General features: G+C 36.5%; 1 protein-coding gene across 12 annotated transcripts in view; it reads left to right on the forward strand.

Annotated features, from left to right (window-relative positions):
• LOC123310579 (brain tumor protein) overlaps positions 1-25,147 on the forward strand; it is a 187,710-nt gene that overhangs the window by 89,996 nt on the left and 72,567 nt on the right. The window lies entirely within an intron of this gene.

The raw sequence follows: 25,147 nt of genomic DNA on the forward strand, positions 1-25,147 counted from the left end.
ATGAGCTTTTTCTCACATGTGTTTAAGAAACCAGGCTTGTTCAGGGGAAAGTAAAAACAAATAAGTAGTTCAAATTGTTGCAGAAATACATAATATGCATTACAAAACCGAGAGTTGATATTGGCCACCCTGTAGAATACGAGGCGTTCGAAAAGGAAAGTTCTGTACTTCTGTACTTGTCATGCCATGAATTCATGGCATGACAAGTAACCCTTCCCCCATCAAGAAGGAACGATAGCGTGCCAGCAGCTCCGAACATAAATCTGAAATTATTTCACCGTTTCTTCCGTAGTTTATCCGATTCAATAAGGAAATAAAGGGTCATGATAAATCGCGATGTCGAACATGTTTTTCCATCAGCTCGGAAACTTCACACTTCGCATGTAAACAAAACCCATTATGCAGAGATTGCTATTGTTTCATACCGTATTATATGATATTGACGTCAATTTCAACAGAGTTTTTCTACCTCCGCCGATTCGCTGAAAATTGAATTTGAGAAACTTTGCTGAATAAGTTATTACATACATCAAACGGATTATTTGGTCGATATCCTAGCCTTGCTCTGAAATGGATATTTATAGAAACTGGAAACATTAGAAAACTTTCAATTACTAGTCCCGATAATTCTTCCATTCGGATGTTTTAATGAGAAATTAATTCTAATTCCTTTCGTTTTAATATCCAGGTACGTTATGCATTGATCAATACGGTAGATGAGATTAGAAATTCAATTATTCACCCTGATGAATTATGACAATTTGCATCGAAATTTTACTGAAAAAGAACTCTTTCTTCTTTTATTATCTTTTAGTTTATGACTACTTTCAACAAGATCTCTGCACTTTGTTGCCCAGATTCCAAAGGCTTGATTATGGAGGGGAATGGGCTTCAGAGCAAAAAGAACCCCCTTAATTTTCGTTCAAGAAATCAACTCTACAAATCTTTTGCAACCGCTATTAACCATGTAACGGTAGAAAATTTTGGGCAAGAGTTGTTGATTTAATCAACTGATGGAAATCTCCACACCCTGAATAGATAATGAACACAAGAGATGCGAAATGAAGTCCCTAAATGTGATTAGATTAATTAATTGGCAAAAACTCTATTATGGAAACCCTGCGACAGCTTTTCCTGCCTACCTAACGTTACGGTTGTGAGATCGATCATAATTGAGTATGAATTCATGTATCTCAAATCGCATCAAAATTTAAATTTGAAAATATACACAGTGAGTCTTTGACTCGTACAAATATTTAAACAGTAGATTCTTGAGGTCTAAAGAAACACCATACAAAAATGTTATTTTTAATTCTATCTAAAGCCCGTTTGCAACAGCCGAGAATTCTCTAGAGAATTTAGTCGAAAATTCATGCGCCGTGAATTATGTACCGTTACATACGCACTTTCGGTAGAATTCTCTGTTCAGTTGCGTACAAAATAATCTCTGTCGTTTTCTTGCGAGAATTTTGTAGATAATTCTCCAGAGAATTCTCGGCTGTTGCAAACGGGCTTAACAAACGATTTTCCGGAATGAAATAAATTTCGGAATACAGTCTTTCATTTACTTGATGAATTTTTTTCGAACACAAGATATCACCCACGTCTTCCAGTTTTCTCATTATGACCGTTATTATATTTATTATATTAAGCCCGTTTGCAACAGCCGAGAATTCTCTAGAAAATTTACTCGAGATTTCATGCGCCGTGAATTATGTACCGTTACATACGCACTTTCGGTAGAATTCTCTGTTCAGTTGCGTACAAAATAATCTCTGCCGTTTTCTTGCGAGAATTTTGTAGAGAATTCTCCAGAGAATTCTCGGCTGTTGCAAACGGGCTTTATATTTGAACGTTTTGTAAAATGAAAGTATTCTTCATATTTTCTCGTATAAGGCGCCGTTCTTGATTTATTGGGTACTTTGGCTGAATGCAACTCTGTTTAAAAAATCCACCGATGTGTAGTGTCACGGATGTAGCTAGTTATTCTGAAGGTAATTTTGTTTTTCCAGGGTTGGCACATCATTATGAAAACTTAAAATGGCTATATCTTTTTTATCAGTGCCGAATCGGAAAAAATGGTATAAAAAATGTTGAAAAATAGGTTTTTTTCAGCAGAAGGTAGAACTGATCAAAATGAAGCGTTTTACCAAAAATCACCTATACAAAACTTTCAAAATGACAAAGTTGAAAAAAATTTAAAAGGATTACTGAAATAGATCCTACTACGATCCTAGACCGTTTGTTAGCTGAATTATCGCAAAGCAGTGGAAAAAAACCTATCTCCTGATTCGACCAAGTGGTTTCGTTCAGGATATTGGCTCGTTCGATATTTTCGTGGTAATGAAAATGGAAACTTAGGATTGCCGAATAGTTCTCACTATTTTTTAGTAACTTGCACCATTTTATGAAATGGTTCATTTCGATACCGACTGACAAAAGATACTTAAGACACAAGTGCAAAAAATAGAATAATACTTCAAAATTTCTCCAATAAAATTTGTCTAAATTATTCACGAATTTTTTCACTATGGGCATCACGATCTTCTTGTTCGAGCATTCCAACAATCAAAAATGGGATGAAATGAGGAAACATAGCACTTTCAAGATACTGCCTCGATTTTCTGAATTTTTTTTCACCCCAAATTGCACGATACAACAATTATGATTCTCTCAAAAGTGATCTGATGCATCTAATCTGATGAACTTGGTACTGAACCATTCATTGTCCAGCCATATGTTTATGTTCTGTTTCGTTTTTGCGATGCCAAAGTCACCTTCCACAGTCCCGTACTTGAAATTCAATGAAATTTTGTCGAACTTCTAGGGGTTGTACCTCAGCTATCTTGGATATTTTGTATAGACAATTTTTAGTTTAACGACTTATTTTGATGAGTTCTAACTTCTGTCAAAAAAAAAGCCTCACATTTGAGGCAGTGTATATACAGTGTGGAAAAGCAATATGGATTAAATTCATTGTCTCGATTACTGTATTCATGAAATATCCTAAAACTCGTCGAACTTAAATTTTAACGTGTCATTCTTCTACGTAAAAATGCGAGCCCTACCTTCAACCCCCTTTGAAAGATAGGTACAATTTTTCAAATAGGAAGTATGGACTTGTGATACATCGTTTGAAAGGCCGCGTCATTCTCTATTCAGAAATGTCATCATTTTCATATTCATTGCAAAAATTTCAAGTCTATTACTCCTGAGATGTTGAATAATGTTGAAAGAAATTTTTATTTGAGGTTAGGATGTTGCCAATTGCTGAGATATAGGGGATGCCTGAAAGAAAAGTAATACCTTTCAATCCACCCCGTATTTCGAAAATCAAAATTCTGCTTGCGTCACTACGCGAAAACTGCAATCTTCTATTTTTAAAGATGAGGTAGATACCTGGCAAAAGCTCCCAAAATGGGATACTCTTCAATCTACATAACTGCAGTGCTTTACTCAAAACAATTTTTTGTCCTCGATTGCAAAGATTAATCCTCACCAATTATGAGCGAAAATTGTGCTCTTTGATGCAAGCTCAACATGTTTCACAACTCCCCTTCATCGTTCCAAAGCCAGTCGCGAATTGCACCCTCTCTACCTTTAATAGATACCATTACGTCAATTCCTTGGAAAATCTCTTGCTGGAAAACAGGAAGGCAACACCAAAAAGTTACAGCCGCCACTTGGACGTTAACGCGGCTTAATACTACTTTCGGTCCCGCTTTGTTTGATTTTCATTGTTTTGGCCAATGAGCAGTTGTTCGTTCTTTCGCGTTTCCCGTCCCCTTTTTTACCGTTCCGTAACAAGGGCTTTTTCCTCCCCGATTTCGTAATTTCGCCCTGCTCTCGACGAAATGAAAACCGGCAAGCGGTTCGGCGGATAGGCGGTATTTTTTTTCCGGGAAATGAATTCATTTCGGTTAATATGGTGAATTTTCATTTCGTCCGGTGAGCCTCTGCTAATAATTGCTTTCATTTGGCCACATCCAAAAATAGAATTTAGGAATTTAGCACGGAAAACACAATTTTCGAGGCGTTTTCGCGAACAGATGAATCTAAATTGTAGATAAAGGTATATGCCGCAGAATATCAATTTTTATTATTCAGTCAATTTTTTACATGTATAACTGTATGTTAAGGCTGGTCCACACTGTTCGTGCTCGAGCTCGTCGTTGTCGTCCATATGACTCGACCGGCCCGACGCGCATCTTTCCTTTGATGTGCCGACAACCAGCGGATCCACTGAAACCATGGGATCGTACGCTCGCACGCTTGTTTGTCGGCTCTCGCTATCGTCCACATTACTCGCAAACCACCTGAGTTACATAAGCGCGAGCACGAGTAGTGTGGACCGGCCTTTATAGTAGAACTAATTTGATAGCCGAGTCTAGCTATTAGCAAGCGAGACAATAGACACTTTTTGGCCGAGATACATATTACAATTGTCGTCAACCTTACTTACCTTCATGAAAAGTATGTTTGCTTCCTCTTTGCTGGCCCCGGCTATGTCGCCGTAGTTGCCAATTCCTCTACTCATCGAATGCACTGTAGAGGATTGTGTCTCCTATAGATAGCTAAGAATAAATAACCGCAACATGTACTGTATGATTATCTCCGATAACTAGACCGATTTGGAACATTGTGGCTATTGAATCAGGCCGCTGATATTGTTGCTCCCTTTGGATTAATAATGCTCATGTGCAAAAAATTGATGCACAGCTTAATCTTTCCATGAGAACCATAACTGGAACTATTAGATCTTCACCTATTCAATGTTTACTAGTTTTTTCAAACATTTTACCGCCTCATATTCGTAGACAGACTGCGGTTATGAATTCCTGGAATAAATTCCAATCCTATCCCGACTCGTTCCCAATTCTATCTTATATTCCCGAAAATACGATTCCAATACTGAAGTCGCGTAGACCTTTATGGTCCAACTCTTTTCTTAATTCGAATATAAGGGACAAAGACCTTTGGCAGTCTGAATGGAACAGTTGCACTATTTTCAACAAAGAATTAGTTACTGATCCCTCGAATAGAGTTCCTGGTTTTGATCTTCCCAGGAAAATATGGTGTACTTTGAATCGTATAAGAACAGGTCACGGACGTTGCAATAGTATGCCTTTCAGGTCGAATTCAGTTGAAAGCCCTAGTTGTGAATGCGGGGAACCAGAAGAAACCATAAATCATCTGATTAATCATTGTCCGATTTATACATTTCAGGATGGTTTTAGAGCTATACTTGCAATTTCCGAATCTTTTTTTAATTGGGTTGTCAATTTTAGGTCAATCTGACATATTGAATCTAATTTTATTATTTTACCCCTTTCCGCTTTTGTTTTCTCCCTATTTCAGATAAAAGTTTCTGGTATCTTGTAGAAAACTTTCTGGATTTTTCTTTTCGTTGGAGAAATAATCAATTTTTGCAGTGCGAGATGCCCTTTAATATGGAATATTTCAGTTCATTTCGTGAACAATTACAATCCACTACACTCACAGGGAGAAAGGGTTTTTATACTGAGTTTTTTTCCTAATATCTTGTATCATACTAATCATACACCAATTTGTATGGTACCCCGTCACGCTAACCTCTGCTAAAACTGCATCTCATGCACATGCTATAAGTATTGTTTGCTGTTAAAGATTGTAATGCTCTATATCAAGAGAATATATATATTTTCTATTTGTTTCGAACAGAAACATTTTCTTTATGTTGTTGAGATTGCATGTATGTATTTTTGATGGCGATAAAGATCCTTTGAGATAGTATTAGCGAAATTTCATCAGATAGCCGAGTCCGATAAATTGAAAATCGCTTTCGAAATATGGCCACAAGAAAAGTGTTTTCCTCTCAAAGGAAAGAGAAGAGGAAAAGCTGTGAGATCTTGTCGAAATAAATTAATATCACCTTTGATCTGATTCACTTCCTTATTACGCGATACTGTATTTGACGCCTCTCCAGTGGTTTCGAAGGGGGGAAATTTTCTGAGTTAGGGTTCTACAAAGTTGGGGAAGCAAAGAGTGGCAAAATCAGTCGGTTGATATTACTGAGAGATTACAAGTTTATCGAATTTAATCTTTAGACCTACAAGAAACGATAAGTTCGAATATAATGTATTCCTTGGAAAATATTCGTATTTTGTATGAATTCACTGTTTTGTGTTTTTTGAACACCTTATCTTGATTTATCGTTGCGACTATACAAGGTCAAATAAAAGTAAAACTCATTCCCTCGTTGACGTATTAACACGAAGTGATTACATATTTATATCGAATTTAAATCAGTTTCTAAAATTTTTTACTGCGGACGTAGGAATTGGAAACAAACTCTTTAAATGATTCAAAATGATTCTCAGAATAGCAGAAACAAATTATACGGTGTTTTAGGTATATTTTTAAATCCGTTACTAGTAGTTAACACCAGTTAAGTTTATTTCTTTCTACTTTCTCATTATACAGGGCATTCCAAATCATGTTGGCATCATTGCCAATGTTATTATTGATGCTACGAATTTTATTGAACGGGCAAACTAGTAGCATTTTTGATGGCCTTCTCAATGCCGAAAACAAACAAAAAAATGGAGGGCACATTTGAGAAATATTTCATAAAATGATATTTTTTTAAATGCCTATATACACCCTATATTTTATCATGAATTTCGATTCGTAATAACATTCTCAGCAACAAAGCTCATATCAACTTTTTTCCTAAAGTTGAAAATTAACGACTCATGAGGAAATATTTATTTCATTCACTAGTAGAAGAAATGTTTTGTCGGAAAAACCTCATTATTGTCTTAACAGCCAAAAAAATTGTATCAAAACTGGGTGTTTGATTTGACTCATGAGGTTTTATCCGGGTTTTAGTCGCCAAAACAAAGAAATTTCCACATAAGTCGCTCATTTTCAACTTTAGGAGGAATGGTGATAAAAGCTTTGTTGTTGATAATGTCATTACGGCTCGAAATGCAAAAAATATAGGCTGTTCCATCTGAAAAACATCATTTTATAAAATATTTTGAGAACTCGACTGTCAATTTTTTTTTTTCGACATCGAGAAGGCCATCAAAAATGCTAACCGAATTCGTAACATCAATAATAACAGAGTTGGCAATGGTGCCGACTTAATTTAGAACACACAGTATATTCAATTGTTTGTGTTTTGCACAATACGTATTTGAATTGAACATACTTTATTTTTTTAGTAAATGTTGTTGTCAGTAGGATACATTGCAAAAGTTGAAGTTTAAAATGTTTTTTTTTTAATATTTAGGACATCATTCTACTAAACGAGTATCTCCGAAAAAGATATGACACCCACGTATCAGAATTTATTGAATTCCAGAAAATACAATGAATAGTTTGTCGTATAGTAATTCAATTTCAGAAGATTTTTTTAGCGAAAATCTTCTCTTCATCTTCTCGACAAAAAAATTTTATCGAATTTTTTTTCTCGTTTAAAATTCTTTGAAAAAAAATTTTTAATGTTTTTGTTTGCTTAGGGAAACCGTTATTGAAACTCATAACATTAAAACTACAAGTGGAAGCTTTCAGTAAATTGATTAAAAATTTATGTTATCCCCCAATTTTGTGTCTAGTATATTTTCATTTCCAAGTCATAACCTCAATAAAACACCGAATTGGGAATACTCCTGACGAAAATGATGTATTTTTCATGAAATATCTTTGAAACGTCACATTTGGAAATAACCATTTCAACCGTTTCCCAAAAAATTTATTTCAAGCATTTTAATATGAAAAATAAAAGTGGGTATTTGAAATTTAAAGCGTTTCATTTCAATTGCACAAGTTGGCAACATCGACTGAAATATGCCTTGATAATAAAGGACAACAAATACATTATCTTGATGAGACAGACAAAGATGGCTGTCTATGAAGTCTGCGACGAACAAGGAAGGTCGTAAAATTTTGTGGGATTTTTATGGCCGGTTGCTGTTGAGGCTCGCCAGTGAGTACGCACCAGCTGTTATTTTATGAACAAGCTGATCGGAAATTGTTCTTTTTATTTTCTAGTAGGCGCTGTTGCCGAATCGTTAACTGGAAACCAAGCGATTTAAATTTTAAAACCCCATATTTGAAGAATGATTTTGAATAGTTTCCGCGTTGCATTTGAAACCATCATGAATGTTACTCATAATTATTCAGTTTAAACTTGCATATGCAGTGATAACCCAAATTGAGGAGAATTCCCCATTCTCTAGATTTCAACGGAGTCGCCATAGGGTGGACAATCATTATTACATCAAAAAGAGCATAACATTTTTCTCCGTGGAAAAACCTCACACACGATACAACCATTACCGGGATTCAACGTCAAAACCGCCCAATCTATCAACCCGCATTTATTAATTCCACCACAGGGACACATATCCCGTGTAAGAAACATCGGAAAACGACGAAGGAATGAGAAACTGCTCCCCCCTTGTTTATAAATAATACGGCACGCCGCGTGACGGTGTGTTTTTTCCGATGAGGAAATATGACGTATCTGAAAAATGAGCACTTCATTGAAACAGTGGTAACGTGGAAATCTGACGCGACGGTTTTCCCGGGTTCGGAAAAGGACGCCCGCCTGGTGGGGTAGTCAGTGGCGGCTCGTCTGAGAAAAGCCGGAAATTGCTGTTTATTCACATAAGTCCTTTCACAATTTTTTTCGTATACGAAGAGGAATCCATACAGTATTATTTATTGCGTTATTTAAAATGAATAATCCAAATTGCACGAAAAATTTATGGATTGATTTTACATGGTATCGAATGTCCCTGCAAAAAAGGTTTTGATATGAGGTCCTGGAATTTTATATCTGGTCTAATTGAAGGGTTTGAAATACGAATGCATTTTAATTATTTTCTACTGACTGTGCAACAGCGTCAGTTGAATAATTATTGGTCGAAATAAAATTGTTAATATGTACAGTTTCACATTTTGTGAAATATTCACATCATTCGTCCAAATCAGTAAATCAATAGTTGCGAAATTCAAAGGGTTGTGGAAAATATTATGGTTCTTTCATATATTTTTTCAACAGTCCCTGCTTGAATACAGCCTTAAAAGATGGCAGATGGCTTAGATGGCAATTGAAAAGCAACTTTTGATTTGTTTTTCAGAAACTAGAAAACTGACAGAAATTTCATTGAAAAATTTTGGTGGGGGTCCTCTATAATTGCGAGGGGTGAAAAAAGCCATCTTTAAGATATGTTTCGCAAGAAACTTTTTTTCTTTGCTTTGTTCATTTCGAACAAATAAGGCCTCTTGTGATTTCTTGCTAGAACTAACGGTTTTTGAGAAAAAAAATCATCAAAATATACGTAGGTATAGCGTGAGTCGTTTTTATCATCATCCTTAAATTCACCCATTTTCCCACTTCATATCTCATAAGGGTATATATGAGGAATGAGGATGTATTGATATCTAGTTAGCCTAGACCAGTTTCATGCATGAAAAAATATTGCGTTACCATAGCAACGAACAATAACTCATTAGAAGTGTCAGTGTGAAGTTTGAGGTCAAAAAAGTAAACCAGAGTTACGCAATAAATTAAAAGAAAGAAGATGTCCACCGAAATTGTGAAAATCGAAAAATTGGAGTATCGAGACATCATCAAGTACCTGTATTTAAAAGGGTTAAGAGGTAAGCAGATTTAAGAAGATATGCTTAATACTCTTGGTGATCAAGGTCCTTCGTACGCGACCGAGAAAAATTGGACTGTAAGCTTCAAAAGAGGTAAATTTTCCATTGAAGATGATGACCGATCGGGAAGGCCAGTTCTGTGTCAGTCCCCGAAAATATCGATGCAGTTCATGACATGAATTTATCAGACATGATTTTATCAGACCGTCGAATTGGGCTAAAACGGATATCGGAAGCACTGAATATTTCATACGAACGCGTCAATTTGGACATGAGAAAAATTGCTGCCAAATGGAGCCCCAAATGTTTGAATATTGACCAAAAGCGTGGACGGGTAGAAGTATCTCGTTAGATCTGTGCTCGATTTAAAAACGATGTAGACTTCTTAAACCGAATTGTTACTATGGATGAGACTCGGGTACATTTCTACGATCCAGAAACAAAGCAACAATCGATGGAATGGCGACCCAAGAAGTTTCGTGTTCAAAAATCTGATGGAAAAGTTTTTGCTTCAGTTTTTTGGGATTGCCATGGAGTAATCATGATTGATTTTTTGGATAAGGGTAGAACAATAACCGGAGATTACTATTCGACATTACTGATCACTCTACGGGAAAAAATTAAAGAGAAAAGACGCGGAAAGCTATCAAAAGGTGATTTGTTTTTGCAGGACAACGCCCCTGCACACAAATGTCATGTTGCTATTCAAAAAATTCGTAATTTAGGGCTTGAATTACACCCCCCTTTATTCACCAGATTTGGCTTCATCCGACTATCATCTCTTTCCTCAACTGAAAAAAAGTAAGGAGGTAATAAAAGCTGCGGAGGTCTGGTTTGCAGAAGAAGATGAAACATTTTTTTTTGAAAGGTCTAGAGACGTTGCAGGTTCGCTATAATAAATGTATCCAATTAAGAGGAGAATATGTTGAGTAATAAAATATTTTGACATTGAAATTTTGTTTGGTTCTATGGTAGACTAAGAATTTTTCAATATATCCTCGTACATTGTTTAGGAATGAATTTTACACACATCTGATGAATTCTTTATACCAAAGTGAAATTCCCAGCAAAATAGCACATTTTATTCGGAGTTATGGAAAGACAAATATACAAACAAGCAACATCTTCTGAAACTTTTTAGGTTATTCACTCGTAGTCCCTGAAACGAAATAAATCAAAAAATTGAAATAATCGATTTGCTCCTTCGTAAATTCTTGCACTTATTTGTCAGGAGCAAATCAGATAAAATAAATTGTTGCCTGACTGTGAACTCTAAAATGCGTGACGTCTATGTCAGACTTGTTCATCAGACGAATTCTTAAAAAACCTTCTGAACTGTTGTTATCATTTTGAAGTTCTATTTTTCGTTCCATTGTCGGGCAACAATATTTTCTATCTGATTTGCTCCTGACAAATCAGTGCAAGAATTTACGCAGGAGCAAATCAATTATTTCAAATTTTTAAACGATTTTGTTTCAGAGACTGGGAGTGAAAACCCTAAAGAGTTTCAGAAGATGCAGAGTCCTCCCAGATTGAATTTCAATCGATATCACAAAAAACAAACTTTCACATTTATTCTATTAGTTAGGAGAATCACCTCCTTCATTCTTGCAGCAACTTTAATAAACACCATGTATAGTGCGTGATGCCTAGAAGAGAAAATTTTTCTATATCTGTAACAAACAGACCGACAAACAGCAAATCCTCCAAAATTGTAATTTTCTGCAGACTGGGAAGGTTATGAGATCCCCCTGTCTCTCGATACGCCACTGTGTACGATTATCGATTTTTCGGGCAGGTTATCCTCGGCTACGGTACCGACGCAAACTTCCGATTCCTTTGTTCATTCATTACGGGGCATCGTCCCGCGGCTCGACGCCCCCCGACGCCGCGGTGACGTTCGTTCGCAATCCTAATGGCAACAGGTAAGACACGATCGGAATGACCCGTTCCAAAACCTTGAAAACGGACCAGACAAATCAATCCGGTCCCCGCGATAATCCCTACAAGGTCCGAACGAAAATTATGCGGGCATTTCGCCGTTTATCGATTAGGTCGGCCGCGGCTTTCCTATGCGATTCACTCCGATTCATGTGTGGGTGTGGACTGAATGGCTGGCCGATCAATCACACACGTTTTGGCCTTTCAATCTGGAATCCGCATACGGTTCAAGATGATTTCTGGAGCATTTTGTTTAGGAATTGCGGCAATTTCGGAGTTCGCAATTTTTATCGGACGCGATGATATGTATTTTGTTTTGGTGTGGATGTTTCGCTGGTCAGGCACGTTTGTCAAAATATTTCATTATCCGAGAATAAACATCGATCGGACTGGCTGCGAAATATTACACGTTCAACTTGGAAAGTAGGCGAATGATTAGTGGAAATTGTTCGCTTCAGACTCGTTTTGAATGTGATAAATACTGCTGAAAAATTGTCAATGTCAATCCCGTCCTATTTTGTATTTCACGATTAAAAATATCTCGTCTATTCGACAATTGAAAAAAAAGACCAAGACCCTTCTTGAAAAGCTATTTTTTCGAACTTGCTGAGAGGGTCCTTGTTGGTCTGGGTTAAAGAGACTCAATTTAACAAAATGCCGACGTTTCGATTTATTTAAAATCGTCTTCAGGGCTCTACAATAGATGGTACACATTAAGACGCTATTTAAAGAAGGTAGCATTACAAATAAACAAGAAAAATATTAGAACAATTTGAAAGGAAACATATATAGAAAGTTTTGTATACGAACAATCCACTAAAGCTAGCAAACATTAATGAAGGGTAAGGGGAAAAAAAAAGATCGAACAAATTAACAACTTGTTAAGACGCTATTTGAAGAAGGTAGCATTACAAATCACAAAGAAAAATATTAGAACAATTTAGAAGGAAACATATATAGAAAGTTTTGTATACGAACAATCCACTATAGCAAGCAAACATTAATGAGGGGTAAGGGAAAAAAAAGAAAGATCGAACAAATTAACAACTTGTTAAGACGCTATTTAAAGAAGGTAGCATTACAAATCAACAAGAAAAATATTAGAACAATTTGGAAGGAAACATATATAGAAAGTTTTGTATACGAACAATCCACTAAAGCAAGCAAACATTAATGAAGGGTAAGGGAAAATAAAAATCAAGTTGTTAATTTGTTCGATCTTTTTTTTTTCCCCTTACCATTCAAATGTTTGCTTGCTTTAGTGGATTGTTCGTATACAAAACTTTCTATATATGTTTCCTTCCAAATTGTTCTTATATTTTTCTTGTTGATTTGTAATGCTACCTTTTTTAAATAGCGTCTTAATGTGTACCATCTATTGTAGAGCCCTGAAGACGATTTTAAATAAATCGAAACGTCGGCATTTTGTTAAATTGAGTCTCTTTAACCCAGACCAACAACTCTCTCAACAGTTATCAAATTAAAATAAGGTCTTTAAAAATACATCAAAATTGTTTCGAACTTCTATTAGTTCTTCATCAGTGCAATAAAATAGGTATAATGCTTATACGGACAACAAAATTCGTATAAAATTTTTTGAACCGACAAGCACGCACTCGAAAGAGTAAATCTAAGAATAACAAATGGGAAGTGAATGAAGAATATTAGGATATAAAAGGTGTCCCGGTAGTAAGTGTACAGGGTAGGCAAAATTGGTGATACCTGAACTACAACTTTTCAACCCAACGAGAGAGAGAAAAATGAATGTTACATTCATGTCGTATTTTTTCGAGAAACTAATAATGCTCTATCTTCTTTCGTTTTTGAGTTATAGGCTAAAATTAGTTTTAATTCATTATTTCGTGATTTTCATTTTTCTTGGTTTCCGATGCATTTTTGTTCAAATTAGATTGAATCGATAATTATTCAACCGATTCTCAATATTAGGATGTCATTTTATAGTAAAAAGATTAGGCTTTTGAGTATGGAGAATTCTATGAAAATCGAAAGAAACCTTTCATGCCTTTGTACAGAGTGGACAAAGTTCGTGATATTTGAACCACAACTTTTTAACCCGATGAGATCGAGGAAAATGAATGCACCATTCATGTCGTCTTTTTTAGAGAAACTTATAATGCCATCAACTGCATTCCTCTATCTTCTTCTGTTTTTGAGTTATAGGCCAAAATTTAAATTTGGTCGATTTCAACTCATCTCCGTTTCTGTTTGGCTAGGATGTTGAAATGAAGACACAATACAGACACTTTTTTTATAGCAATCCAGTGGCGTACTATGATTTTTTCCTACAGGTTTAATTGCTGAGCTATAACATAAAGTTGTGTTTTTTCTTATGAAAACAGTAGTTTAAAATGAGTTAGAAAGAATCGCCAATTTTTTAACTTCTTAGAAATATATTACACATCACCCTCAGTCTTTCTAAGTCATTCTAAACTACTGTTTTCATAAGAAAAAATACATCTTTATGTTATAGCTCAGCAAATATACTTGTTGGAAAAAATCATAATACGCCACTGGATTGCCATAAAAAAAGTGTCTGCATAATGTTTTCATTTCAACATCCTAGCTTAAACAGAAAGGGAGATAATGACCAAAGTTGAAATTTTAATTTTGACCTATAACTCGCAAACAAAAGAAGATAGAGTAATGCAGTTGATGGCATTATTAGTTTCTCGAAAAAAGACGTCCGTAATGTGCCACGCATTATCTTCTATCTCGTTGGGTTGAAAAAGTTGTAATTCAGGTATCACCAATTTTGCCCACCCTGTACATACTCTTAGCAGAGATAGAAAAAGGGCCCAAAAATGGATGAACAAATGTTGGTTTCAACCAATTCGGATGTACAATTTCCCGCTGAATCCGAATCTGCAATAAGAAAGATGGGTTTGCATGCATTTGAAATTTCAAAGTTGGGCCTCATATCTCTTATAAGGCCCTTTTGGGCCCAAAATCTGATGGGCCCATTCGATTTCTCGATCGAATGTACTAAAGACCCCAGTATCAGAATTCCGATTTTTCACCTGTGCTTGAAATAAATTCAATGTCTCCAGACTTTTGATCCACCCGGTATATTGTGACATGAGGTCGATTTTCCCATTTGTGCGCTCGCTTAATGTTTTTTCTATTCATTCGATCGATTTCGATGGGATTTCCAGTTTAGAGAATTCATAGGGGTGTTTACATACAGTTGTAATGAATAATGTAAACTGACACGCAAACGTATCAGGAGTTCAACACACTAGTTACCGTCAATTTTCATGAAATATTTTCAGAATTAAAAGAATAATGGTGCAACTAATGGCTAGTGAACTGTTATTTGTTTCAAATGTTTTGCCGAAATTCATGCAAAATAGAAAACATAAATTCACATCTTTATCCATGTCTCTGTTCTAATCATAAAATCAGTACTGAACCTGCTTTATTCATCTGGAGCAATTATGCAACATCAATTTTGAGTTACATAATCACAAGAATATATTGACAATAAATGAACTAAGAGAAATCATCTACATTCCGAGAAGTAGAGCGTGTCGACATCGAAGAAGAGTAGCCATAGATTGTTTTCATTTGATTTTTGTCGACGAAATCTCCCAAAAGAAATCCAGCACCCGCATCGAAATACTAAATGAATCGATATGACATCTGGCGTTCAAAAACCTAAGATTTCTGATACATGGTTAGTCTAAATGAACTGTGTGTTAAGCCCATATAGCTATGAAAAATGAAAACAACAATTGGACCCCCAGCATGCTTCGATGCGTTTACTGGATTTCAACAAAAGGTCGTCTGCTCCACTTGGTGGGCATCGTTGTTTGAGTTATGCGACACTGATGAGCTCAAATAAGAGCGAAACCGGTATATCGCTACTCAACTTCGATGTCGGCACGCTGTCTGTGATTTACTCAAAATGTAAATTTCTACCAGTCCAATTGTTAGTATGTTCCGTAGACATATGGGTGTTGAACTCACGCCAAAAATGCATATATCTTGAAAATTCCTAATTTTTCATTGTTGTTGTGATTAAGGCGACATTCATTAATACGAGTTGACCTAGAACAAGATCGTATTTGGGAAATATTCATAAATACGTTTCTTGTTATTCATCGATTTTTATTCAGAAAATAGTTATTTTCCTAACAAGTGCGGAAACTGGTACTTGGTTCGGGTAAGCAGTTGAGTGCGGGCAAGACACTTTCCGCAAGTGCAATATTTTTCTACAAGCGCTTGATATATGTTATCCATTTCAAAAATCAGATCAAATTTGATTTAATTAGTTCATATTCAGGGTGAGTTTTTGACTCGTACAAATATTTTAACAGTGGAGTCATTCGGCCAGAAGAAACATTTTTTTCATTTACCCTTTTTCCCGAATCGTCTCGGTTTAAAATGTACAGGCTGTTGAAAAACAATAAAAAAAAGCGCAGTTTTCGAGTAATTTGATATTCAAAAATAAAAAATATCTGTGAAATTCGAAAAATTGGGTAGTTTGGCTGAATGCAACTCTGTTTTAAAGATCCACGAAGGTGTATTGTCATAGATCAAGCTTGTTATTTTGAAGAGAATTTTGTTTCTCCAGGGGTGGCATAGCTCATTATGAAAAACTAAAATTGCTAAATCTTTTTATCAAGGCAGAATAGGAAAAATGGTATAGAAAAAAAGCGACCTCTAGAATATACTGTTGAAATATTTTTACGAATCAAAGACACTCAGTATAATGAAAGACGTAATTTTAGATGTCGTTCCCATGGTTATGTCATAGTTCGATGCATAGAGACATGACAGAATTTAATTTACTCTTTAATATTTGGGTGCGGGAAAGTGACTCTTTGCTACTTGAAATGCGTGCGTAAAAAGGGTTGAACGAGAACGCTTGTAGAAAAATAGAATTTGAGCTGGATTGAATGACATGATATGTTACATTTTGCCAAACCTATTTTTTGTTTCAATATTGTGATTCATCATAATAGGATAATAATTGTAGATACAAATACATTAACTTCTTCAATGAAATGAAAACACATGGGGTAATAAATCAGCCAAAGGAATCCAGCATTCAAGCGTTTATAGACTAGGAATATGGTAAGACTGTGTTAGTGACACAAGGACAATAATTGTAGATACAAAGACATTTATTTCTTCAATCAATGAAATGAAAACACATAGGGTATTAAATCAGACTAAAAAATCCAGCATTCAAGATTGTGATTCATCAAAAGGTATATCGTTTATAGACTAGGAATATGCTGAGACTGTGGTAATGACACAATGATAATAATTATAGATACAAAGACATTTACTTCTTCAATTAAATGAAAACACCTAGGGTAATAAATCAGCCAAAAAATCCACTATTTAGAGGTAGCGAACCATATCGAATTTTCAAAATTGAGGACAAACTAACTCATTCAAATTGAAGCAGCTATCGATTCGGATTCAGGGTAAATTGTCCTTCATTTATCACGGGAATCTTTCTACATCATGCCTCGTGTTCGACATTCGATGCTGAATACGAAATTCTTTCCGGGAATTCGATCTGATGAAATATGGTTAGTTTGGATTTCTTTACATCTTCCACATCCGATTATCATCGTATCCGCTATACAAATCGTAATATTTGACAAATCGTCAACAGCAGGAGCTTATTCGGTTCACACAGAATTCGTTCTCGATTGTCCGAACCCTCCGAACTATTTCCATCTGACAAACGATTCGTCACTGCAAACTTTACCATTAATCGATCATGATCCGCAGAGAAACTCTGAGTTTTCCCCAAAACTTAGTCATCGGACAACCGGGGATTCTGGGAATGCTGGCGGGGCGTCCGAATGAATGGGTCCTGCGAAGATTACAGAGGGGGCGCGTATATGCCCGCCGCCACCCCCTCGCTCAGCGCACGGCGGCGGTATATCGTACGCATTGTGACGAACAATCGTGAGTCATCCGAACGCCCGTCCACCGGCCCGGAATAATAAATCAATTTGATCTTTTGGATAAGTCTCGCATTCTCATTTTTATTGATCGGGCTAACAAGTGGGGTGCGTGGAAAAGACGCTGAATGGGCGTCGGATGCCTAATCAGCACGCGTCGGGCAGATGGCGCGTTCGGATCCGTACGCGGAGAGCTAACAGCGCGGTGAATTAAATTAACGATTCATGGGGAAAATTTTACGGAATTGTTCCCGATGAAATATTGTCGCCACCTGAGACGCGACGTTAATGGCTGTTATTTTCCCGCGCCGATGACGTTCACAATTATCTGACACGAGATGCTCTCTATCCAATTGGAATTTTCATCCGGAATTGTTTCGTTTAAGGGCGAAAGGGCGAAGTTGAACTGCTTCGCTGTGCCCGTTTTCGCGGGCGCATCCAGGCGAAAATTACACCGTATGTCGGAAATGGGGCCCTAAATTGACGTTTCTGCTTTTTAGTCGAACAAAAAAGCTCCACCATGTCATTCTCGATTGAAACATAATGAGATGGGAATTGTTGTCGAATTGTATTTTCATACGAAGTCGTCTAAATATAGATTGTCCCAGATTCCTTTTTTCGAAATAATAAGGTATGAGAGAGAAGATCATCGATGTCTTGATTCATTTTCGACATACAGGACGTTCCTGGAAAATTACTCTGTGGAACCTTTCGCTTTATCTTGGTTTTAGGGGTTGCCAAGTTCTTATTGAAAATTGCAAGATCTTGTTTTGATTTCAAGACGAGATTAAGTCTAGAATTAATTTCAAAATTTCAAGACTACACAAGAAATTTAATCTCAATACCACTACTTCTTGTCGAGAAAACAAAAAATCTTGAAATATCTTGTATAACCATGAATACGCTGAAACATATTTATTCGTGAAAAGGGCATATTTTAACATGAAATACCTGTTTCTATTCATTGCACTTTGTGATATTCAATATTAAAGAAGTTGAGTTGCAATTCAGTTTAGAGCCGGTTGAAAGAATGATGACGTAGAAGGTGGCAAAATTAAGTTTAATTTAGTCCGTTAGCAGTGGCGTATCGAAAGATAATACTAATAGGTGAAGGATAATTTGAAATAACTTCAAAAAACGTTGTTCTTAATTAAATTGCACCCCTGATTATATGATAGTTACGCCTACACATCTGTGGATCCTTTAAACAAGGTTGTATTCAGCCAAAGTATCCAATTTTTCAAATTTCACAGATACTTTTAAATTTTTGAACATCAAATTACTCGAAAACGGCTCATTATACGAGAGAATATAAAGAATACCTACTTCATTTTACAAAACTTTCAAATTTTCATTAGATAGCGTTCAATTTCGTTAGAGTAGAATTCTTTGAATTTTTGGTGTTTTTATGGTCATAATGAGAAAACTGGAAGATGTGGGTGATATCTTGTGTTCGTAAAAAATTAATCAAATGAATGACTATATTCCGGAATTCATTTCATTCGGTGAAACCGTTTGTCAGAACTAAAAATAATTTTTTTATGGTTTTTCAACAGCCTGTATCTTTTAAACCCGGCCGATCCAGAAAAAACGGTGAAAGAAAAAAGTGTTTTTTTTTACCTTTTAAAATATTTGTACGAGTCAAAGACTGTATACCATTGAAGAGTTCTAAAGGTTCTTCAACATAGTTTTTCAGAGTCCGATTTGTCAAATATCACCTCCTTACCGATTTTTTCGAAGTTATTCAGTTTTTTCCGTGGAACTTAAATTGAAGTAACGGAAAAAAAAAACATTTGTGATTGGTTAATGACTGGAGTGAGATATGTACTTGCTTATTGTCGCCAATCACAATTGGAATAGTTGATTCGGACATTGCTGTCAAATCAATTTTCAGTACAGAAGATTAACTCTACTGTCGTTATAAATTTATCCATGCTACGCCACTGCCTAAGTACAGTGCATTCGTTGCACTGCAATGACCATTCCTTCTATTTATCTCCCAAGGTTTTTTCACTTCCTTTGTGAAGCTGGGTTCTTTATACATATAAATACACTGCTAAAAAAATGAAGTGGAACATTTGTGTACAGGTTGGGCAAAATTGGTGACACCTGACCTACAACTTTTTAACCAATACAGATAGATTAAAATGTATGGCGCATTGCCATCAATTGTATTCCTCATCTTCTTCTGTCGAGTAGAGTAATTGGCCAAAAATTTGGTCGATTTCAACGTTGTTTATTATTTCAGTTTATATTTGTGCTAGGATGTTGAAATGAAAACATTATGCAGACTTCTTCAGCTATTTACCATCATCGAGTATTATATGAATTCAAAAAATTAAATATCTTTGAAACGTCACACTTTGAAATGACCATTTCAACCGTTTCCCAAAAAAATTATTTTAAGTACTTAAAAATAAAAAATAACAATGGGTATTTAAAATTTAAAGCGTTTTGTGTCAATTGCACAAGCTGGCAACGTCGACTGAAATATGCGTTGATAATAAAGGACAACAAATACATTATCTTGATGAGATATACAAGGATGGCTGTCTATGAAGTCTGCGACAAACGAGGAAGGTCGTAAAATTTTATGGGATTTTCATGGCCGTTAGCTGTTGAGGCTCGCCAGTAACTACGCGCCTTATGATGGCTGTAAATAAACAGCTGTTATTTTATAATAAAGCTTATCCGACATTGTTTTTTTTTATTTTCTAGTAGGCGCTGTTGCCAAATCGTAAACTTGAAAGAAATCGATTTAAATTTTAAAACCCCATATTTGAAGATTTATTTTGAATAGTTTCCGTGGTGAATTTAAAAAATTCATTAATGTTTGAACTTTCATATGCAGTGATAACCCAAATTGAGGAGAATTCCCCAATTCTGACTAGTATAGGGAAAATCAACTGCATCATCTTACTATATAAAACTGTTCACCCCTCGTTAGAGTGAATGTCTTGAAAATTTGTCTTTTCGATTAAATTCTCCAACATATACCTACACCTTCTATAAAAATATCCATCCGTCCTTTCTGTGGGACTAATACGTCTAAAGTTTCCCACATCCTACTATTTAATTGGAGCGCAGCAAGTCATGGGGGTGAATAAAATAACCCCTTACTAAATCCCTCCCTGGGTAACGCGGATTAAGGGTGACGATGCGTGAACGTAATTAAACACCGATTAGGAAATAATACAGCTATTCTCACTGTTCTCTAATTCCACATAAAATATTTCGGCTTAGTATAACGGCGAAAGTGTTGAATCGACCAAGTTTGGATTTGTCCCTTAGGTGATTAAGGATTTGGCGGAGATCAAACTCAAATTCGTTATGTCTAGGATTTAACTTTCTGTGTTAGTCCTCCAATTGGAAGAATTTTTCCCCTTAGGGATATACAGATTTTTATCATTTTCCATTCAGTTTGTAGTTAAAACTTTAAATTTTTTTTATTTCATTCTTGAACATATTGCAGTATATATCAAGTTGATTAATCAAAAATCACCTAATTTCATCTCAAAAGTTATTGCGAATTTCAAGAAAATATCTGAAACAATATAACTGTTAATTCCGCATAAAAGCAAAAAAGTCTGAAGAATTAAAAATTGGGACTCATTATGAGGTGTGTATTGTCTTAGTTGAGACACCCTAAATTCACTGTGATGAGTATCGAGGGAATATGGACGATCTATTTATTCATTGGTGTTAGAAAAAACCTAGATAATTTTCAAAACAATACACTAAAATTTTTCAGGAAATAGTCGTTCAGAAAAAATCAGCGAAGAAAAGAAACAACCTCAGAGCATTCGATGTGTACGAGATTGTACCTACGGAAATCGATAATCAAACAAATATTTACTTAATTACGCACTACATTCACTATAACAAGTTTTATAAACGACTACACGTGTAGTTGATATCACAATAGCATCATCCCAACTAACGATGTATTATAAAACTCTTTATGGTGAAAATCATAAAATGTTCAGTCTGTATCATTTGAAGTCTGACGATTGATTTTAGGTATTTTTGTGTCTGCAATTCGAACGTTTTTCCCTTAACAAACATCAGATAAACCAGTGAAGGGGAAATACCCACCAAATCATTTGGAGGTTGTCACTCATTTCCAGATAATTTAATGAACATTTCATGAATGCGTCTGAATTCGTTCGATATCGGTATATAAATCGCTTACTCACTCAATTTCGTTCGAAGATTGAACTGTGATATTCATCATTCAGAATTCAATAAATATTTGGTATTAATTAACGTACGATTTGAGGTACAAGGTTTAATTTATGTAGGTCAGTTGTTGCATGAAATTCGATTTACATTTACTATCAATGTTGAATAAATACACCTTGATCGCTTTAATACCTCCTTATCAACTTCGCGAACAGCGAATTTCTATTCACATGTAGTTATTATCATTTGGAAGGATTTATCGTCTCCTATAGACTAATTAGCCAAAATTCTGACCTCATCAGAGCAGCATACGGACAAAACTTTCGACCAGGGTGTTCCAAAAAGTGTTCAAGGGTAGCATTCAAAAACAAATTCCACCTACACATGTTCGCATTCGATTAAACCATAATATATTAGCAGTGTTCTCTATGAGTGGTATCTCCGAAACATTGTTTTTCATAGCATCGTCCACGCCAAGTTTGCACTTCATCCTTATGCAGATTTAACGGTGTAGAACTATTAGCATCACAAACCACTCGATGGAATTTTGATGAAACAGCTTTATTCAGGGGATATTCTCGAAATCCTTCAATTTCCTAAGACATGCGGTTAGACAAATCAACAATTCCTCAACCCCCGAAGTGTCGTGGCAGCTCTGTTTTTTCTATTGAGCTTTTAGGGCGATGTTTAGTCAGCATTGTTCTCATTTTTCCTCTCTAGGGCTGTTAAATCGATGGAGGTCCAAAAGGTGACACCAAATGAATGGCTCATTGCTGACCAAGCGTAGATATTATTCGCTTTGTTCAGATTCTTGCTGTTCAGATAAGTTTTCTTTGTCCTTAATCTCCGAGTGAACTCCTTCGTCAATTCTCTCCTAATCTGGCTTTGATTGATCCCACTAGCTTGTTTGATCCCTAGATGTTTGTACGTGTATCCTTCCCTTAATGTTTCTATGTACTGTCTACTATTTTGCCTCTTGTTATATTGGGAAGTCCAAACTTCAGTTTTTCTGAGAATTCTTCTACCACTTTCAGCATCCGTTGCATGTGATTTTTAGTAGATGTAGGGAGTGTCAAATCTTCCATGTAAAAGAGATGATTTGATTCCATTACAGTCCTACTGCAGCTCTTGATAAAAAATCCGTAGCCAGCAGAATTCTATTTCGTTGTGGTTCGGTTAGCCTTCCGGAAACAGCGACCATGTAGATCTTTTGTTCTCTACCCTACTCATTCATAGGAACCCAAGGAGATCCTCAATGGTGTTGATTAAACCGACAACATCCTCAGGAGCCTTGGCCGTTACTAGGACCGGTTTCCCCTTATGAATGGTTCTTAAGCCAGCCAGCTCTGGACACTTGCATACCAAGTTTGATTAAGTCCAGGAGTGATTTTCCAAAGGATCATTCTCTGGTTCAACTCCCATTGTTTTACCGCAAATTATATTGGTGTTTTCCGAGCCTGCAGAAAGGCTCAGGTCCAGCAGGTGTTGATGCTCTTTTTGCAAGTTTATCGTCTTTTTCATTTCCTTCAACACCACAATGCCCAGGTACCCATGGTAGAGTCACCGTATTGCCTCTGGCCAGTTGCTTCATGGTATCACGGCACTTCCATGTCAGTAGAGATCCCTGGCAGTGTGATTCCAGGGACCTCAGCGTAGCCTGGCTGTCCGTAGTGATATAGATATGCGCTCCTTTGAGGTTCATTCTGAGACACGCCTCAGCGCATACGTAAACAGCCAGCGTCTCGGTCTGTAAAATAGAGGGTTCACTTCCCAAGGCTTCATAGACAATCAGTTTAGGTTCATATACGCCAATGCCGGTGTATTTCTCTGATTTTGATCGATCAGTAAACCATCTGGTTGACATTTTGTCCAGAAGATTCACGAAACTTATTGCACTAGGACGGTTAGCTATGAACTTCTCAAAGGGCGTTTCGAAATCTAAGATGATTGGTATAACATCCGATGGTTTTGCCAAAAGGTTTGAGTCCAGTTGATTCAATATCCTCATATGTCCAACCCAGTTTCCGGGTAGGAGAATTCCGTTAAGGGATATCCTTATTGCTTCCAGCAAGCTGAATTTCCTCACATGTAGGTATAGGGGAGGCAGATCAAGTATGGCCTCAAGTGCTGCTGTAGGAGCTGTGCGCATAGCTTCCGTAACATCAACACCGGCCAGCCTTTGTAGTTTCTGCAACCGGTTTATACATAGTTGAGATTGGACGGTATTTGGTTGAATCTTCAGCATTCCTTTGGTTTTTGTCCAATAGGTATGTTGTTCAATGTGTTTGAAATTGGGGGTATTACGTTCACGGGTATCATTGAAACACTTGAGGAAGATCAAAACTCAATTTATTTTGCGGAGACCTATTTTGGTTACCTACAAATGGTGACTTGCCCAATTTATACTGAATCCAGAATCTCTCTCTGGTGATTCTGGCTTGTTATACCTGCCCAATGGGTTCATAGACGAGGTATCTAGTCCCATTTTTAAGGTAAAGTTATTCTCCGATGATTTTAGGCGAAGGGGTTACCACTCTGAGAAAAATGCACATTGATTTCGGAAATCAAGATTATTTCGGGATTTCGGATGATGATTTTTAGATTTCGCTAGGTTTTAGACCATATCTTTCGAGGCCTAGAGAACGTTGAGGGTCATTGTTGCCAACTTCGGATATCTTTCTTCTGAGTCATGGGATGAAAAACCCGATGTCTAATTGCTTTTGTCATCACAGAAATATTGGCATTTCAATATTGATGACATGGTTGGTTGCAAAGGTTAATTTGCCATGCATAATCCAAAGTCTCTTGACTCAGGAGTGAGTTGTGTAGTCCTCTGATTATGCTGCATCGGTTCATATTTAAGAGCTTCTATGCATTGATGTCACCGCTCTAAATTGAGAACGTGCACAAATTTTTCGCCTCTATTACAGTACCTGTTCGAAATCCCCAATGTCCCCGTTTTTCAGTCCCGAATCCTCCGCTCCCAATTACAAAGTTCGTCGTTCGCTCAAACTTCCCGTTTGATGACTTTCCCGATCCACCAGGTTCTCACCCTTTATCGCAATGAACGTCAAGTAATCGCGGATTAATCTTCCCCATCCGACGTTTCAATGAGTCCGCTCAAGGAGGAAATTCTTGTTTTGAACGGTAATCTTCGAAGAATGATCGATCGTCGTCAAACGGTCCCGAAACGAAATTCTCATCGCGTGAACGGGGCGAAATAGGAAACAATTACTTGAACGGTTTCGATGGGGGAGAGCCGGGGGGGCCGCGTTCGAAATTGACGATCGAACCTTGTTTCCGGTATAGCGACGTGAAACTTATTCACGAAATGAAACTGAAACTCCGCCGGTACACCGGCTGTACGTTTTGCGTACGGGTAACGCGAGACGGGAGACGTTGTTGAAGGAGAAACGGAAAGTGCA

This window comes from Coccinella septempunctata, chromosome 3 (genome assembly GCF_907165205.1).
Source record: "Coccinella septempunctata chromosome 3, icCocSept1.1, whole genome shotgun sequence".
Lineage (NCBI taxonomy): Eukaryota > Metazoa > Arthropoda > Insecta > Coleoptera > Coccinellidae > Coccinella > Coccinella septempunctata.